Source organism: Ursus maritimus, unplaced genomic scaffold (assembly GCF_017311325.1).
Source record: "Ursus maritimus isolate PB19 unplaced genomic scaffold, ASM1731132v1 scaffold_32, whole genome shotgun sequence".
NCBI lineage: Eukaryota > Metazoa > Chordata > Mammalia > Carnivora > Ursidae > Ursus > Ursus maritimus.
Genome location: NW_024425786.1, coordinates 18,109,727 through 18,126,675, shown reverse-complemented (window position 1 = coordinate 18,126,675; position 16,949 = coordinate 18,109,727). Strand labels below are relative to the sequence as shown.

Below are 16,949 nucleotides of genomic sequence, written 5' to 3'. Positions count from 1 at the left end.
TTGTGGGGGGGCCGCCCCCCCCCCCCTGCCACTATCCGCTGTCCTTTAGAGTCACGGTGACTGAACATAACCGTCCCTTAGGCACGTGCACTTTTTGTAATTCTCTCACCACTTTCAGCTTTTGTTCTCATCCCCACTTCTGTCTCTGTCTTTTGCTTCTTTCTTTTAGCTCTGCTTTTGTGTTTCCGAGATAAAACGGAATAACCATCTTCATAAAATATCTCAAAAACCCAGCACAAATTTACCAAACAAGCTGTGGACTAAAATAATCCCATAATTGAAATAAAAATGCCAGGTGGGGGGCGCCTGGGTGGCACAGCGGTTAAGCATCTGCCTTTGGCTCAGGGCGTGATCCTGGCATTATGGGATCGAGCCCCACATCAGGCTCCTCCACTATGAGCCTGCTTCTTCCTCTCCCACTCCCCCTGCTTGTGTTCCCTCTCTCGCTGGCTGTCTCTATCTCTGTCGAATAAATAAATAAAATCTTAAAAAAAAGAATGCCAGATGGATAAAGGCTGATGCATTTTGCTCTGGAAGGTGTCTTTGAGGACATCAGTGAGCGTATTTGTTATTGCTGAATAACCCCCCAAATTAACAACTTGAAACAATAAACATTAGTTATCTATCGCCCACTGTTTCTGTGCATTACCAATCTGGAATGGCGTCTTAGGATGGTTCTGGCTGAAGGTCTTTCAAGAGAATGTAGTCAAGATACTGGTCTAGGTTACAGTCAACTGGGCCTGAAAGATGTGTTTCCAAGAAGGTCCACTCACATGGCTATTGGCATGAGGCCTCAGGTCCTTGCCACATTGACCCCTCCATAGGCTGCTTGGGTGTCTTCATGGCATGACAGCTGGCTTCCCCCCGAGCAAATGATCCAAAAGAGAGCAAGACGGAAGCCATGGTGTCTTTTAAGACCTAACTTCAGAAGTCGCACACCATAGTCTCCACACTATCCTACTGGTTACACAGGTCACCTGTATTCAGCGTTGGAGGGGACCGCACAAGGATATGAATACTACCAGGTGGGGACCATTGGGGGGCCATCTTGGAGGCTGGCTACCAGCATAAATATTTGTAAGTTGAAAATGTGAGGGCGCCCGGCGGGCTCAGTCAGAAGAGCATGTGACTCTTGATCTCGGGGTCGTGAGTTCGGGCCCCACACTGGATGTAGAGTTACCTAAAATAAATAAATAAAGTTAAAAAGGAAGAAAAGATCTTAAGTACATGAGTTTGTATACTTCCAGATTTAGAGGGGACTGCATTCTTTCTCTCTCCTCAGAGCCTTTGCACATATTCTCTCCACTTGATCTAGAACCTCTGTTCCCTGCCTTCCAGCCTTTGCTTTGCCCTCCCTACCTTGTCTCTCTACTTTTCAGTCCTTCTAAGTAGCCTGCTCTGATTCTTCCTCGAGGGTGTAGTTTAGATGTTACCTCTTCCAGGAAGCATTTCTGGTTAGTGGGACTTAGTACTTTCCATCTGAGTATCTTTTAGGGGACTGCTAAGCCCCCCCAAACCCCCAGGCCCAGATCTTCGCAAACACGTTCCTCATATCCTCCTTATCAGCATATTTTCCACTATATTCTAATCATGTACACGCTCGTCTCTGCTCCTGTGCCCCTCCCCCCACCCCAACACACACAAAACTCTTTGAAGGCAGGAAATATTTTGTCTCCTCTCTTTATCATCAGCACCCAAACCAGAGTTTGGCAAATAATAAGTTCAAAGTATATGTGCAACAAACACACAGTTTGGCCAAGTGCACAATAGTTGAGTGTTAAAAACAGTATTCTGCCAAAGCTGAAGATTGCCATTATAGAATAAACGTTTGGATAGAAGAATAAACTTTTACCAAGAAAGTATGAAATCTTGAGGCGCCTGGGGGGCTCAGTCAGTTGAGCATCTGCCTTCCATTCAGGTCGTGATCTCAGGGTCCTGGATCAAGCCCTGAGTTGAGCTCCCTGCTCAGTGAGGAGTCTGCTTGTCCCTCTGCCTCTGCCCCTCCTCACACCTCTCCCCCTAAGGAAGTATGAAATTTTAACGACAGGTGTAACTACAACTTTAATATTAAAAATCTTAGTAGTCAGGGTACCTTGGTGGCTCAGTCAGTTAAGCGTCTGCCTTTGGCTCAGGTCACGATCTCAGGGTCCTGGGATCGAGCCCTATGTCTGGCTCCTTGCTTGGTGGGAAGTCTGCTGCTCCCTCTCCCTCTGCCTCTCCCCGCTGCTCATGCTCTCTCTCTTGCTCTCTCTCTCTCTTAAATAAATTAATTAAATCTTTAAAAAAATGTTAGTCGTCAAATTTTTAGTTGTCAAATTAAGTCTGTCATTATAGTACAGGGATAATAGCTTCTTAACACTACCGTGTTCCAGCACTCGCTATACTTCACGTTTTTAATACTAAATAGACACTTTACGATCCCTGAATTTCTCATGGCCTTCTCCATATTTATTTTATGGGCAGTAATAGCTGCATGACACTTCTATTTAGTGTTTTTGCATTCTATAAATAATCAGATTCACTATGAGGTTAACTATATGAAGGCCAGAAATCTCTTGGCAATAGAGGAAAAGAAAAGCTTAGTTGAATTGATCACTAATATATCAAGCTGTCAAACTATGAGATTTCTAGTAGTTTTTGCATCTATAAATATCAAATATGTAAGACGTGGAGCAGCAGTCTCGTATTTTCTGAATCTCCCTTTCCCGGTCTAATAGCAAGACTCACTAGATGGCGATCTAGCCTCTCAGAAGGAAGTAAACAATGACAAAGACACCCTAGGGTTTGATTCTTTGGTTTTTACTGAGCTCTGACTCTGCGCTCACTATGGGGTTCTTAGATACAGTAAGGGATACAAGGGATGTTTAAGACAGTCCTCAGGGAACTTATAATATATCCAGAAAGATAATAGCAACAGGCAAATGTAACAACAGAAAAATGTAGCTGCCTGCTTTGCTTTTCATCCTGTAGAAAGTTCCCGCACGGATGTTACATTCATACATGCATTGTGTTGGTATTGTGTTGGCATATTTTTAAAAGAAGAGCTGAAGAACAACAGAGATATCCATCAGATGGGGAACAAGGAACCATAATTGGCAGAATTATCTTTTCCCGTTCCTATCTATGTTCTCTTGTGTTGAAGTGACAGCATATTTCTTTTTATGTAGGACCTCATAATAATAGTATTTACCATATCAGGGAATATGCTATGTCAATCTTTACATTAGTGCTTTGAACACATTAGATCATTCAGCCCTCACAATAATACCTAATGTTACAGGATTTTTTTCTCCATTGGTGCCCGTGGCTCTTGGTCACACCACTTGGAAGAATGAAGAGGTAGACAGAGCGGAGGGCAGCAAAGCAAGGTTTATTGAGCAATAGCAAAGTGATAGTATGAACCTCCCAGGGAGGGAGGGGAGTTTGGCACTGGAGTTCCCTAAGTCTAGGGGTTTTTATGGGCTTGTCGACAGGCTGTTTTCATCTGATTAACCCTTCCTGTGCCTGTCCTCTAATCAGGTTTTTGTCACCTATCTATCATATGGGAAAGGGTGGAGGGCTCCTTCCAGGGTGGTATAAGATCCTTTTAAGGGTGGTTTCCTCTTAGGAAGGGAGCCCCTTGTCTCTGCCTGCCTGCCTTCTAACTGTCCTTCATCCCGAGTAGGTGGTTATGGGCTGAATTGTGTCCCCGCACCTGCCATTCACATGTTGGAGTCCTAACCCCCAGTGCATCATCATGTGACTGTATTTGGAGACAGAGTCTTTAGAGAGGTAATTAAGTTAAAGCGAGATCATTAGATGGACCTTAATCCAATAGGACCGTGTCCTCATAAGAAGTCATAAGGACCCAGACACACAGACAGAAGGAAGACCATGTCAAGATGCAGGGAGAAGATGGCCATCTACAAGCCAAGGAGAGAATCTTCAGAATAAACCCACCCTGCTAACACCTTGGTCTTGTACTTCTAGCCTCCAGAATTGTGGCAAAATAAATTTCTGTTGTTTAAATCACCCAGTCTGTGGTAGTCTGTTACAGCAGTTCTTGAAAATTAATACATAATTATTATCCCAATTTTAGAAATGAGCAAAATGAGGCCCTGGACTGAGATGTTAGTTTCCTAAAATCACACAGCCAGCTACAACAGAGCTCACCTTTAGGGTTTGGTCGATCTGCTGAGGTTTGAGACCACAGCATTATAAATGGCTTGACATTTATGTAGGTGTTAAGCAAATAGGCAGAGGAGGGAATGTAGACAGATCTTATCCTACTGGCGAATGAGCAAATAAGCCTTCCTTAATCTGGTCACCAGATGCCTTCCAGTTTGTGCCCAAAGCCAGGTGAAAGAAAGGGAAAGCCACAGAGGTTTGGGTGAGATTTCTTTACCTTGGGCTCAGGACCATCCTGGCAACAGTGGCCATAAGTGTTCAGTGACTCAGATCATTCTTGACTTCATTTAAAATGGGCAACCACTCTTGTTGCTCTAAATGATTTGTTTTTTGTCTTCCACACCCAAATCCCCCAGCTGGGTAGGGTCCTTATGACCTTGTAAAGCTAGAGACATTGTCTCGCTGGCTGGAGACCAGATGGGAACCAGTCAGCAAACGCAAATTTGGATCACACATCTTCCCTTTTTGGCCCCACGGAATTACTGAGGGGTTGTCTCCTGGTAGCCTGTGAGCAATAGACAAAGCTCCCCAGGCCAGTTGTACAGCGTCTGCTTAGAGGAATCATGGTTTGTCACCAGCAGACCATCACCCCAGGGAGTTCTGAAGGGAGTTCTGTCGGCTGAAAGGAAATGATAGCGTTTAGAAATTTAGATCTATAGGACAAAAGGAAGAACACTGGGAATGGTAAATAAGTGAGAAATATTTAAAAAGCCAACTTTTGGTTCTTTTAAATTCTTTAAATGTCAATTGACTTTATTTTTTTTTTTTAAAGATTTACTTATTTATTCTAGAGGGAGGGAGGGAGAGAGAGAGAGCAAGGGAGGGCGCAGAGGGAGAGGGAGAGAGGGAATCTCAAGCAGACTCCCCGCTGAGCACGGAACCCCCCGTGGGCATCGTCTCATGACCCTGAGGTTATGACCTGAGCCGAAGTCAGTCAAGAGGCAGAGGCTCAGGGGAGCCTGGGTGGCTCAGTCATTAAGCGTCTGCCTTTGACTCAGGTCATGATCCCAGCGTTCTGGGACCGAGCCGCATTGGGCTCCCTGCTCAGTGGGAAGCCTGCTTCTTCCTCTCCCGCTCCCCCTGCTTGTGTTCCCTCTCTCGCTGGCTGTCTCTATCTCTGTCAAATAAATAAATAAAATCTTAAAAAAAAAAAGAGTCGGAGGCTCAACCAAGTGAGCCACCCAGGCGCCCCAATGTCAACTGACTTGCAAGCAAAATATGTGGATGTGATACATGTACTAATTGTGGCACAAAGGACAGTAGCAGCAGATGTGAATTGTGCCCTTTGAACATGTCCATCTTCTCCAAACGGAAGTTGTTTTAAATTCCAGCAGAGTTTACATACAGTGTTACATTAGCTTCGGGTGTACAATAGAGTCACCTGACAGTTCTGTACATTACTCAGCGCTCGTCATGGTGAGTGCTCTTGATCCCCCTCACCTGTTGTACCTGCCTCCCCTCTGGTGACCACCGTGTGCTCTCTCTAGGTTAAGAGTCTGTTTTTCAGGGGCACCTGGATGGCTCAGTTGATTGAGCGTCTGACTCTTGATTTTTGGCTTGGGTCATGATCTCGGGGTCCTGGGATCGAGCCCCGCATTGGCTCCGTGCTCAGCAGGGAGTCTGCTCGAGATTCTTTCTCCCTCTGCTCCACTTGCTCGCTCTCTCGCTCTCTCTCTCAAATAAATAAATAAAACCTTAAAAAAGAGAGAGAGAGTCTGTTTTTCAGATTGTTTCTCTTTTTTCTTTGTTCATTTGTTATGTTTCTTATATTCCACATACAAGTGAAATCATATGGTATTTGTCTTTCTCTGACTGACTTTTTTCACTTGCCGTTATACTCTCTAGTGTCTGATGATGGCATCGCTCTGCACTCTAGCCATGTGCCCCAACTTAAGTTTAGAAATTACCAGTTTCAGTAATAACTGAATCGCTGGTTTTCTCAACAGCTATTCAAAATGTTAATAAGAGTTTTGTTGCGTGGTGAAAACAGCAACAACAACAACAGAAACAGGCAGGTTGCAGGTTGTTACAAATCAGATTTATTGTTAGGACTTATTTTTTATCTATTTAAGATTTATTTTTATCTTCCACTAAATTCCAATAAAAATTCAAACAGAATTTTTGAGGAACTTGCAGGCTGATGCCATAATTTTTATAAAGACAAATGTCCAAGAATAGCCAAGATACTGCTGAGGAGAAATTTAGGATAGGAGGCCTTGCCCCACTGTATTAATTAAGAAAATGTGGTATCTGTGCCCGGATTGACAAACTCACCAAAGAAGTACAACCCCATAGAAAGGACCCACATGTATACAAAAACTTGGTATACCACAGAGGTGGCATCGTAGCTCCTGGGGAGGGACACAGAGACAATTGGTTATGCATGTGGGAACAAATGAAATTGGAGCCATACCTCACTCTACACACAAAAGTCAATTTCCAAAGAGGAAACACTTATAAGTGAAAGGCAAAACTTTAAAAAAGAAAAAAGCAAGTAAGCAAGCTTCAAGAGAATATCTGCAAGGCCTAGGGATAAGGAAGACTTCCTTAGACAAGATATAAAGTGCTAACCATAAAAGAAAAAAAATTAAATCTGACTACATTAAATAAAAATTATTTGCTCACCAAAAGATACCACAGAGAGAGTAAAAAAGACAAATTGCAAACTGGGAGAAGATATTTGCGACAATGTTATTGTAACTGAGAAAAGATGAGTATCTAGAACATACTCTTTCAAAACTATCACATGCAAGTAAGAATACAAGAGACAACCCCATGGAAAGATGGGCAAAATCTTGAGCCAGCATTCCACACAAGAACCTATAACCTCTTTAGCAATCTGGGAAATGCAAATTAAGATCACAAGATACCAATTTATATCTACTAGACTATTCCAAAGTAGGGAGTCTGGTAATTCAAAGTGTTACTGAAGAGGCAGACTAACCGGAACTCTCATATTCTACTGGCAGGAGAGTAAATTGGTGCCAACACCTTGGAAAAACAATTTGTTGTTATCAAATAAAACGAAAGATGTGAAAACCTTCTGACCTGGCATTTCCACTCCAAAGAATGTGTATGTGTGTCAAGAGCCATGTATAAAATATTCATAGCAATATTCTTCTTACTGGGAAAAACTGGATATAACCTAAGTGCCTATCACCTGAATCATGGATAAAGAGGTTGCAATATGTTTTTAAAATGGAATTTTAGGGATGCCTGGGCGGCTCAGCAAGTGGAGCATCTGACTCTTGATTTCAGCTTGGGTCATGATCTCGGGCGCGTAGGATCAGCCGCCAGTGGGGCTCCATGTTCAACGTGGAGTCTGCTTGTCTCTCTCCCTCTGCGGCTCCCCCTAGCTCGCTCACTGTCTCTCTCTCCATCCAATAAATAAATGAGTAAAATCTTAAGAAATAAATAATTTTAAAAATGGAATTTTAAAGGAAACAGAATTGGGTACAGCTGCATGCCACAAAATAGATAAAACTTTAAAATTGCGTGAAAAAAACAAGCTGCAGAAGACTATGTACACTACGAGCTCATTTATAAAAAAGTGGGAAAAAAACCTAGCAAAATTCAACAATGTATTGTTTTAGGGAAGCATGCACTAATGACAAAATTATTTTTAAGGTGAGGAACATTCCAGAAAGTGGTTGCCCCTGGGGATCAGAATGGAGGTGGAGATAGGGAAAGAGCACAGAGGTAAATTATTAAACAGATTGGTAGGGCTCCAACTCTCGAGTTGAGTGTGTGCTGAGCCATGTTTTAAAATGTGACATATTTTATTTGGCACTTTACAAATATAACACAGTAGTGGGGGGGGAGAAAGACTCCTGGCAATATAGTTAAACTGGAGACAAAAGAACTTCTTAACGGCTGGTATGCAAAAAAAGACAATGGAAAGTGTAGGAGGAAAAGCACTTTGAAGCCAGAATTTTATCTCTAGTTATACTGTCATTTAAATACTAGAGTGAAGTAAATATTTATTCAAGGCCTCAGAAATACTGCCACGTAAAGACCTTCTTTGAAATCACTCCTAAAGAAGAGAACTGAATCCGGAAGAAAGCAATGAAATATGGAGGGTAAAGGTGAATAAATGACTTAATAAATTTGATTGGTGTCTAAAAAATTGTGATACACCCCTCCCCCAAAAAAACCCTGAAGTCTTACAGATTCTTGTACTAAAACTCTAAGTGTTCCTTCTTGGCAATCAGAGAAATTCAAACTCAAGTAACAGATAATATTTTATATCCATAACATTGCCAAAAATTAGAAACTCAGAGTAATTCAAAGAGCCGGTAAGGGAATGGAGGAAACAGGATTTTCCACTAATTGCTAATGGAGGTATAAATTATGTGTGCTTTTTCCCTGGAAGGCCTTTTGGCTGTACCTCGTCAAATTAACTGTATCTATGTCCTATGACTTAGCAATTCCACTCCAGGGCATATAAACCTCCGTCCTCATCCCCCGCCCAAATACCAGAAAGACCTCACATACAGAACAGCAAGGGTATATATTTGAGAGTTTCCTTCATTTTGCGTATGTAGTTGGAGCTGGAGGCAAACTGTGTATCTGCCATTAAGGAGGTGGGTGAGAAAAATACGGCACGTGATGAACACTATGCAGGGGTCAGAAATAATAAACTGGATTTATATTCAGCAATATGGCTAGATCTTCAAAAGCACATAGTGGTAAACATAAGAAACAATATCTGTATCACATTTATGTCAAGTGTATGTATCGCTCCTTCGATCATGTAACCATTAAGTATTTTTTATTTATTATGTGAGGCACCGCTCTTGACATTGGGAATACAGCAGCAAACAATACAGAATTCTGGTTTTTGCGGCACTTGCATTCTAGGAGAAGAAGACCGATAATCAAGAAACAGAAATGAGAAATGCAAGATGGAGATCGTTGATGAGCGAGATGTGCTGTTTTACAAAGGGTAGCCATGCAAGTCCTCGCTGATAAGGTGACCTTTGAGTCTACTTTAAGAGGAGGAGCAAGACTGTGGCTATGTGGAGGAGGAGAATTCCAGGCAACAGAACAGTAGGTGCAAAGGTCCTGAGGTGGGTGTGTATTTGGCATGTTTTAGAAACATTAAGGAGATCAATGTGTGGCTAGAGTGGAGTGAGAGAGGGAGCTGCAGGAAGTGAGAGAGGCTATGCTGGTCGAGATTCTGCTTGGAATGAAATGAGAATCCATTAGAGGCTTTTTAGCAGGGGAGTGAAATGATTTGGCTTCTTTCTAAAGGATCGCCGTGGTTACTGTGCAGAGGCAAGACCAGAAGCTGGGAGAGCAGGGAGGAGGCTGTTAGAGGGATCCAGGACACAGGTGATGGTGATGTAGCACAATGCTGTGGAAAAGATGTCAAAGGCTAAAAGAGAAAAACAAAACAAAACAAAGCTTCAGGAGACTATCTTGAAGGACTGGGCACAGGGAATACTTTTTTTTTTTTTTTAAGATTTTATTTATTTATTTGACAGAGACAGCCAGCGAGAGAGGGAACACAAGCAGGGGGAGTGGGAGAGGAAGAAGCAGGCCCACAGCCGAGGAGCCTGACATGGGGCTCGATCCCATAATGCCGGGATCACGCCCCGAGCCGAAGGCAGACGCTTAACGACTGCGCCACCCAGGCGCCCCAGGGAATACTTCTTTAAACAAGATTTTTTAAAAAGTGCTAACCATAAAATAAAGAAGTTGATAAGTTTGACTACAGTTTATTCATGAAAAGTTACCACAAAGAGAGGAAAAAGACAAGTTGCAAAGTGGGAAGAGATATACAATTTAAAAATAGAGCAGACTGGGACGCCTGGGTGGCTCCGTTGGTTAAGCGTCTGCCTTCAGCTCAGGTCATGATCCCAAGGTCCTGGGATCGAGTCCCGCATCTGGCTCCCTGCTCGGTGGGGATCCTGCTTCTCCCTCTCCCCCTGCCTTCCCTTCCCCCTGCTTGTGCTCTCTCTCTAATAAATCAATCAAATCTTAAAAAAAGTAGAGCAGACTGTTTAGTAATGGGTGGGTGTGAGGGAAATAGAAGAATCAAGGATGGCTGAGGGTTTGGGCCTGAAAAACTGGGAGAACAGAGTTGCTTGTCACTGGGTGGGAAAGACTGGGGAGGAGTAGTTTTAGGGGGGAAAAAGCAAGAGTGTGCTTTGGGCTGTTTGAGATGCCTGTTAGACATCCTCATGGAGCTATCAAGTGGGCTGTTGGCCATTTGGGTCTAAAATTTGGGGAGAGATCCGATGATACTCATTTGGGAGTTGCGGCATAGGGATGGCACTTAAATCACTGAATTAGATGAAGTCACCAAGAGAGTGAGCCCCGATGGCAAAGAAGCCTAAGACCAAGCCCTGAGGTGCTCGTTATTTAGAAGTAGGGAAGGTGCTGAGGAGCCCGCAAAGGAGGCCGAGAAGGAATGGTCACTGAGGTCAGAAGAGCACCAGGAGAGGGTGGGGTCCTGGGGGCCAAGTGAGAATGTATTTCCAGCAGGAAGGAGTGGTGGGCCATGCCCCGTCCCGGTGTACGTGGATGAGATGTGCAAGGATGACTGAGCCGATCTGGAAAGGATGATTTCGTGCAGTGTTGGGGTTGAGGGCCTCCCTGGAGAAGGCTCTAGAGAGACCAGGAAGACAGCACTTTTTTGTTTTGTCTAAATGTTTTGGGGGCAGAAGATCTGTGGATTTGATTTCCACTCACCACTCCCTTGATTCAACTAGAGATTTAAAACACAGAAACAACAACAACAATAAAACCAGGCCATGAGATTAGCAACTAACTCCCCCCTCCCAAGCACTCCCAAATCAGGACACATGGTGGATGTTTAATTGATGTTTATCCTCTGTCCTCCTGCTCCCCCCTCTATCCCAGGATCCGGTCTTCCCGGAAGCCACCACCAACCAGTGGGACAGGGGGCAGACTTTGAAGAAGCCTGTGTGCGGCAGCTCCATCCTCTGAGAACAGGGGGTGGGGACACGGGGTGCGCTTCCATCACCTCTCTCTCTCCCAGCCTCTTCATGGTCCCTTGCCGCCCAGACACAAGAACACGGTCCCTCTGACCCCTCATTATCACCTGTACAGCCCCTGTAAGACTGCCCAACATGGATAGTCCTCATGCCGAAGTCACCCCTTCCCTGGTATACAACTCCTCGTTTTGCCAGATGTCCCTCCACAACCTGGACACAGCCCTGACCCGGAGGGTCATCATGACAACTTGCCCCAGCAGCCCCAGCCCCTCCACAAGTGACCACAATGGTGATGCCCCCCACCTCGTATCCCACTTCCTTTGTTCTTTTTCCTCTGAGCTTTGCTTCTGCTTCGAAGGATGCTCCTGTCTTCCAGCCCACGACTTCCTGTGTAACCCTGGGTGTGTGCATATCCTCCTGTTATGTATCTCATGAATTTCTCTATCACAAGAGAGGTGACAGTTCCTCCGAGCACCCACAGTCCCACAGACAGAACAGGGCTCTCCCACGGTGCTTGAGAGATTGAGGTGAGAAGCAAGTTCCAGGGCAGGAGGGACGAGGTGCAAGAAGGGATCTCCCAGGAATCTACCCTAAGCAAAGCTGAACGCCATCTGGAAGGGGGCGTGGTGCCAGGGACTTGGACAAGGAAGGGACAAGGAAGAGGATGAGAAACGGAGTTGTGGACATGGGCGGTGTGGCCCCAGTCACAGGTCCAGAGAGCCACAGGTCCAGGTCCTGCTTGATGCCTGGAGCTGCAGACTCCCCACGGCCTCTATGGCTGTGCCCAAGGTCATGTTCATGTCCTCCGTGGTAGGGCTGTGATAGAAGTGGTCATGGCTATGGCCGTGGTGCAAATCCTCGTGTGAATGTCCATGGTTGCGACTATGGCTATGTCCGTGCCAGATGTTCTTGGGAGTGTGGCCATGGCCGTGGGCACGCTGGGTTCTTGGTGGAAATCCATCGTAAGTGCCTATGATGGTGGCCATGGAAGTGCTCGTGCAGTGACCATGACCCCCATGTCTGGTTACCAGCAGCCCCGAGGCCACCGAGGTCAGCAGTCCCACAGCCACCCGGGGGCGCCTCAGGCCTCTGGCCATCAAGCGGACCAGAAAGATAGACAGTGACTGGTTTTGACACTTAGCTCCGTACCTCTGTGGGAGCTGCTTCTCTCTACTCGTGCCCTCCGTCCACTTCTATGGGCCTCTCCTCCGTTCCATTCTGTCCCCAACCACATTGTTCCCAAGGCTCTTCCTGAGACAGCACTTTGGAAGAGTTTTGCCATCGAGGAAAACAGAGAGGTAGCACGGTGTCTGAAGGGGCCTGTGTGGTCAATGGAAAGCTTACTTTGTTTGACTTTAATATGAGACAAATTAAATAAATTGAAAGAAGTGTCTGTGGCAGAGAAGACAAGTAGCAGTGGGGATTTGGGGTGAAGTGGAAAAGACGAAATGAGACTGGGCTCTATAGGGTCAAAGATGACAGCGTGCTATGAGTCAAAGAGAACAGAGTGGTAGAACGATTTCTGCTGGGGGCCAGCCAGAGGGGAGAAGCAGACAAACAAAACAAAACAAACACCACCCTCTTCTCCCCTCTGATCTTAACTATGCAGAGCAAACTGCTCGATTCGAAGTCAAGAATACTTGGGGCGCCTGGCTGGCTCAGTCGGTGGAGAATACAACTCCTGATCTCGGGGCTGTGAGTTCGAGCCCCATGCTGGGCGTAGGGATTCCTTCAAAATAAAATCTTTAAAAAACAGAACCCCAAAAACCCCACACAAAGTTGTGAATACTCATACATTAACATTTTTTCCACCTCTTTTCCTCCCATGTGCCTCCCAAGGCAAGAACTGGAAAGCTGGGAAGAATGAATACATTTCTGTTACATTTCTTTGAGATCAATTCAGGCATCACAGCATTTTTTAATGCACCAGGGATCCTGGCAAAATCAAGAGGAGGTTTTGAGCAGGGAGGGGAGTGTCTCTGCTCACACCTGGGCTGTCATCAGACAGAGGGTTTCACTTCACTAGAGACCCGAAGGTCAGTCTTGTTTCCACCTTCTTCTCCCAAAAGTGGGCTGACGGTCACAGTCCGGGACAGTAGTATCTGTTGAACTGCGGCGGGTTGCTTCTTTGCCAGGGAATTTTCTGTGCAGGGAATGGGTGTTGTAGGACAAAAGGCTACAGAGCTGACACAATGCCGCTGCTGTGTGCTCCCATCCAGTGGGCCTGAGGCAATTCCTGGAGACATTTTTGGTGGGTTACTGCACACCCACAAATAGCTACTTAAAAAAGGGAAAAGAACAAAACTTTACAATTAGAGGGCTATTGAGAAAAGGCATTTAAAAACTAACAGATAACAGATGCGCCTGTTACTTCTTGCCACGGACTCTAAATTGTTTCCCAGCCTCCAGTCTCTCCCACGCCAATCCATGCTGCACACTGTAGCAGGATTAATCTCCGGAAAGCACAGATCTGATCTTGTCACTTCGATGCTCAAGCACCTTCAATGGCTCCCCACTGCCTTTGAAATAAGCGAGCATTGAAGATCCCTTATACTGGAGCCTCTCTTCTCTTCCCTCCCCCTGCCCCCCATCTCCCACTGCTCCCTTGGACATGTGCTGAACTAAAGCTTCTCTCTCCAGTAGGATTCTCTTCCTGATCTGTTTTCTTATCCTCCTACTCTTCCCCTGATTCACTCCAATTCAGTCTTTCACTCTTGGTTTACTTATTTCTTCTGGGGAGCTCTTCCCCTGCCTACCAACCTCTGGGCAGAACTAGGCACTCCGGGTGTACTCGTGAATGTAAGCAAGCGAGAAAGAGCAAGTGAACCGAACAGTCTGCCTTGACTCCCAAGATTTATTCTTGCTTTTCTTTCCCCCCACCTGACCGGTCTTTGACACCATTCCTGGTCTATAAAATTTTTATCCAAACCACACATACTCAGTCACTGGATTCATAAGAAAGTTGACACTGCAGGAAAGAAGGGTCTTTTAAAAAAATGGTTCTGGGTCAGTAGGATGTCTGTATGGAAGAAAGGAATCCTGACCCTACCTTGCACACACACCAAAATCAATTTCAGATGGATTGTGTACTTAAATATGAAAAGCAAAAGAATGAGACTTTTAGAAGAAAACATATGAGAAAAATCTTCAAACCTTTAGGTAGGCAAATATTTCTTTTTTTTTTTTTTAAAGATTTTATTTATTCATTTGACAGAGATAGAGACAGCCAGCGAGAGAGGGAACACAAGCAGGGGGAGTGGGAGAGGAAGAAGCAGGCTCCCGGCGGAGGAGCCCGATGTGGGACTCGATCCCGGAACACCGAGATCACGCCCTGAGCCGAAGGCAGACGCTTAACGACTGCACCACCCAGGCACCCCAGTAGGTAAAGATTTCTTAAACAGGATACAAAAAGCTCTAATTATAAAGGAGAACATTGGTAAATTACCATTCAGGTTAAGAAGTTATTTTCATTAAAACACACCATTAAGAGATTTAGAAAGGCAGACACAATAGAGCAATACTAGAGAAAATCAATGAAACCAAAATTGGTTCTTTATAACAATTAATAAAATTAACAAACCTTTAACTGAACTGATCAAGAAAAAAGAGAGAAATACTCAAATTACTAAATCAGAGATGAAAGAGGAAACATTATTGATCTTTCAGAAATAAAAAGAATTGTAATACTACAAAAGATTGTGTGCCAACAAACTAGCTAACCTACATGGAATGGACACAGTCCTAAAAAGCCACAAATTACCAAAACTGACGGAAGAAGAAATATAAAATCAGAATAGACCTACAACAAGTAAAGTGACTGAATTAGTAATAGTAACTTAAAAAAATCTTTCAACAAAGAAAAACCCAGACCCAAATAATCGGATGGTTTTACTAATAAATTCTACGAAATGTTTAAAGAATTCACACCAACGCTTTGAAGAGGAAATACTTGCCAACTCATTCTATGAGGCCTGTATCACTCTGATGCCAAAACAAAGACATCACAAGAAAATTATAGAACAGTATTTTCTTAGAGTATAGATGCAAAAATCCTCAAAAAAATATGCAAAAAAAAAAAAAATCTAGCAACATAGAAAAAGAATCTTATACTAGGACTGAAATTTATTCCAGCAATGGGAGGGGAGGTTGGTTTAACACATGAAAACCTATCGATGTAGTATATATATACCATATTAATAAGCTACAAAAACAATATGATCATCTTATGCAGAAAATCATTTGACAAAATTCAACTCCCTTTCTTGATAAAAGCACTTAAATTAGGAATACAGCTAAATTTCCTCAACCTAACAAAGACCATCTATCAACACAGCTAACATCATACTTAATGGTGAAAGACTGGCCATTTCCCCCCTGAGATCAGGAAGAAGACAAAGATGTCTGCTCTAACATTTACATTCAAAATAGTACTGGAAGTTCTAACCAGAGCAGTTGGGCAAGAACAAGAGATAAAAAGCATCCAAATTGTAAAGGAAGAGGTGAAATGGTCTCTAATTACATGACATGATTTTATATGTAGAAACCCTAAAGATCTTACAAAAAAACTATCAGACCTAATAAAGAAATTCAGCAAAGTTGCAGGATATGAAATCAACACACGAAAACCACGCTAGGAATTTATAACCTAAAGAGGAAATCAAGAAAACAATTTCATTTATAATAGCATCAAAAAGAATAAAATACTTGGGAATAAATTTTAAAAAACAGTGCAAGACTTAAGCAATCAAAACTACAAAATTTCACTGAAAAAAATTAAAGAAGATCAAAATAAATGGGAAGTCATTCCATGTTCATGGATCAGAAGACTTAATATTATTAAGATGGCAATACTTCCAAAATGATCTAGAAGTGCAATGCAGTCCCTATCAAAATCTCAGCTGCCATTTTTGAAAAAGTGACAAGCTTGTACTAAAATTCATGTAGACATGTAAGGGACCCAGAATAGCCAAAATATTTCGAGCAAGAAAAAAAAAAGAAAGAAAGAAGACTGGACAAAGTTGGAAGACTCACATGTCCAAATTCCAAAACTTGCTACATATCAAGAGAGTGTGGCATAAGAATAGAAATATAGATCAATGAGATAGAATTCAGAGTCCGGAAATACACCCTTATATTTATGGTCAATTAATTTTTTTTTTAAGATTATTTATTTATTTATTCAACAGAGAGAGAGACAGTCAGCGAGAGAGGGAACACAAGCAGGGGGAGTGGGAGCGGAAGAAGCAGGCTCATAGCGGAGGAGCCTGACGTGGGGCTCGATCCCACAACACCGGGATCACGCCCTGAGCCGAAGGCAGACACTTAACCACTGTGCCACCCAGGCGCCCCCTATGGTCAATTAATATTTGATAAGGGTACCAAGACAATTCAATGGGATTAAAATAGTCTTTTCAACCGATGATGCTGGGACAATAGGATACCCACATGCAAAAGATGAAATTGGATCCCTATCTCACACCATATACAAAGATTAATTCAAATTGGGTCATATATGTAAATGTAAGAGCTAAAACTATAAAACTCTCACAAGAGAACATAGGAGTGAATATTCATGATTGTGGATTTTGGCAATGGTTTCTTAAATATGATACCAAAAGCACAAGTGACAAAAGAAAAAAAAATAGATAAACTGGATTTCATCCAAATGAAAAACTTCTGGGCTGCAAATGTGAAAGTGAATGAAAGTAAAAAGGCAATCCACGGAATGGGAGAAAGTGCTTGCAGATCATATATCCGATAAGGGACTTGTAACCAGAGTATATAGAGAATTCTTACAAGTCAATAATTGTGATTTAAAAG

At 43.4% G+C, this 16,949-nt stretch overlaps 1 pseudogene; it reads right to left on the bottom strand.

Moving 5' to 3' along the window:
* Window positions 1-10,864: 10,864 nt before the first annotated feature.
* LOC121099822 lies at window positions 10,865-12,288 on the bottom strand (annotated as a pseudogene).
* Window positions 12,289-16,949: the final 4,661 nt, after the last annotated feature.